At 44.0% G+C, this 3506-nt stretch overlaps 1 pseudogene; it reads right to left on the reverse strand.

Moving 5' to 3' along the window:
* Positions 1 to 396: 396 nt before the first annotated feature.
* LOC112809103 (NADH dehydrogenase [ubiquinone] 1 alpha subcomplex subunit 1 pseudogene) lies at positions 397 to 726 on the reverse strand (annotated as a pseudogene).
* Positions 727 to 3506: the final 2780 nt, after the last annotated feature.

Here is a 3506-nt window from a genome sequence, read left to right on the forward strand (position 1 = left end):
GAGCCACCCAGGCGCCCCTGGAATAATACTCTTGAAGCTGCCAGCCAAAATCTGGGGTTCTTGGTACTCATGGCAAAAAGTAAAGCCACTTCCTAACCAGCACCCATCTTTGCAGTTCACATGGGATGCTGTGCAGTCCTAGTGACTTCAGATTACCTGCTTAAACTTCCTAAATTTGAAGGGTAATTGTGAATGGAAAACATCAGTTCTCAGATGATGTAGTATGATCAATGGTATTGAAGGAGAAAAAGAGAAGAGTACCTTTCCTGCATCCTTCACCGCAGTGATAGCACACTTAGAAAGATGTGAGACTTTGCTGCTAAGAAGACAGAGCCAACCCGGAGCAGCGCAGCACCAAAACAAGAGAGATGCATGTTCTCATCCCAACTTTTTTTTTTTTTTTTTTACTTTTTGGTTGTTTTTATTATGCACTACATTAATACACTGCATAACCTTCTAGAAGGGGTAGATGAGTATGACTGAGTTATTTTTCATCAATCAGGAAAATGCTTCCTTAATCGATATTCTCCAAACCCTTTGACACATAGTAACAATTAACTCCAGAGACTCGCCTATCTCTTTGCATCAGACTCCATTGATATGGATAATAGGCAACCCTTTTTTCCTTGCCCCCATTACTGAACCTGTGGGTGTACCCATGGCTATGCCGGGGATGACCAAGCACACGGCCATGACGCTGATCCCGGGCAGGATCTCGAACCACATCGCAGCGCGGTTGCCAGAGCCAAGCCCCTGCCTTCTCATCCCAACTTCTTAGACCATGTTGGACATTGACTTTTTTCCTTTTTCAGAGGGGGAGGGAGGGAGGGGGGTGGGAGCAGAGGGAGAGAGATCTCACAACCCTGAGATCATAACCTGAGCCGAAATCAAGAGTTGGACACTTAACCAACTGAGACACCTGGGTGCCCCTGGACATTGACTTTTTAATGTCTATGCCATGATGAACAAAACTGTACATATTTTCACATTTTCCTGAAAGCTTAATCTATGGTAATACTATACAACAACAAAAAGGAACTGATTGTTTTTGGCCTAATAGGATGTATATCCTGCTTTTTCTTTATTTATTATAATAAAATTCATTTTGTCTTAAGTATTTCTAAAATTATCTGCCACATCTTAGAGCCCTGAATCAAGAGTCATATATACTATGTATCAGACCCATGATTTTTTATATCCCTCTAAGTCAGCAGGAGTTTGTGGAGATGTATCTGGAAAGTGGGTTTGAAGGCAGGAAATCACAAAGGCCAATTGTCCGGAGAGTAAAGAGGACCAGTATGACCTGGGGAGACATAGGTGGATACCACCCATACCCACCCACCCCCAACCCCAGCCGCAAATTGTTCATTTCCTGATATCAAAAACTTGATCCAGGACACTTTCTGGGCCTGGCAGCTCAGTCTCCTTCCTGGGTCTTCTCAACTGTTCTCCTTAGGGTTTCTGTCCTCAGGAGCAGACAAACAGATTCTCCCACCCTCTGGTTCAGGCTTATACTGCACACTGCCCCTTTAACCCTCTGAAGTGATACAGAAAAAAGAATGCCAAACTTTAGTAAACCAAGCCCTCTGGAGAATAATGCAGACCAAGTGGAGCATTTCTTTTCTTTTTTTTTTTTTAAAGATTTTATTTATTTATTTGAGAAAGAGAGAATGAGAGATAGAGAGCAGGAGAGGGAAGAGGGTCCAAGGGAGAAGCAGACTCCCTGCTGAGCAGGGAGCCCGGGACTCGATCCTGGGACTCCAGGATCATGACCTAAGCCGAAGGCAGTCGCTTACCAACTGAGCCACCCAGGCACCCCCAAGTGGAGCATTTCTAATGGATTTTTCTTTACATGCTGTAACAGGAGGGGGCTGGTGTGCTGTGGCCAGCTCAGGTCAGATGTAGGTGGAAAGGAAGGCCAGCTGGGCAGTGACAGAAAGCTAAAAGCAATGCTAACAGAGCAATAACACTGCAGCAGACTAATGACTTCTTCTACCTCTTTGCTCTTCACCCCCTTCCTATCTCCATCGATCTCAGACTAAAACAAAAGACTGAGAGCTGATAGACTGGGTGGGGGATGGGGGAAGAGAGGTATAGGGAAGGTGATGAAGGTTTAGACACGAGTGGAATCTATTTTTTTTAAGATTTTTATTTATTTATTCATGAGAGAGAGAGAGAGAGGCAGAGGGAGAAGCAGGCTCCCAAGGAGCAGGGAGCCCGATGCAGGACTCGATCCCAGGACTCTGGGATCATGACCTGAGCCAAAGGCAGACGCCCAACCATCTGAGCCACCCAGGCGCCCGACACGAGTGGTATCTAGATAAAGGGGGCCCGATGCTGTCCAGCAGAAATTGCAAAAAGAAACACACTAAATCCCAAAAGTCTAAGAGCAGATAGGCTTGTGACCTACTTTGTGGGAAAGTTGCAAAACCACAGAGAGGAAATGGCCACATAGGAGTCTGGTAGGATGTGGCTGTGGAGAGTTACTTCCCAAACCCAGGCACAGCAATGGAAACAGAGGCAGAATGGCCCTGACAACATTCACTAATAGTGTGGACTGCACTATGCCACCAACAGGACCAGGCAAATGGAGCGGGGGATGGATGGCTCATGGACACCTGGTGAGCAACACACTTCAATTCCTGGTATGACAAAAGCCCCTAAGAGCCTAGACACAACCACAGGAAAGGGAAGAACTGCACATTACTATAACCTCAGTCAAATAGGGGTCTTGGTAGAAATTGAGTTGTAGAATAACAGAAAAGCCTGGGTTTTTTTTGTTTGGTTTTGTTTTTTTGTTTTGTTTTGTTTTTAAGATTCATTTATTTATTAGAGAGAGAGAGAGCACGCAAGCAGTAGGAGGGACAGAGGGAAAGAATCTCAAGAAGACTCCCCACTGAGCATGGAGCCAGACTCCGGGCTCAATCTCACAACCCTGAGATCATGACCTGAGCTGAAACCAAGAGTAGGATGCTTAACCGACTGAGCTACACATGCCCCCTGAAAAAGTTCTTTTTCTTGCACACCTCAGTTGTATGCCCAGTACAAAATGTAAATTGATCTGTTTTTTGCCAAAGCCTATAGCACTGTGAAGCTGAAATCATAAAACATTCCTGGCCACACAGAGCTGTGGTTGAAGTGTCTGAAATGAATAATGCATGGTGTTGTATTGCTTATTGGGAAGGAGTGGTTTATTTTATGATCTAAAATTTAAACCCTTTAATATGTGATCCTGGAGGAGGCGAATCACTTGATTTGGCAATGTAAGAAGCAAAAGTGAAGAATGGGTAAGAATACAGAAAAAGCAGAAACTGTTTCACTGAATTTTTTCTAACATGAACTTTGCTTAAGCCAAGCAAGGTAAATTAGTGAACCAATCTGTTTCTGGGTAAAATTTTTATTAAAATTTGGTGAAAATGGGAAACTGTATTCTATGCCCTTATTTGTATATAAAATGGGGACATATATGCTTATCTCTGCATAGGAAATATCTGGGATGATGCATA

Source organism: Callorhinus ursinus, unplaced genomic scaffold (assembly GCF_003265705.2).
Source record: "Callorhinus ursinus isolate GAN/ISIS: 27379988/994484 unplaced genomic scaffold, GSC_fseal_2.0 scaffold56, whole genome shotgun sequence".
In the NCBI taxonomy this organism is placed as follows: domain Eukaryota; kingdom Metazoa; phylum Chordata; class Mammalia; order Carnivora; family Otariidae; genus Callorhinus; species Callorhinus ursinus.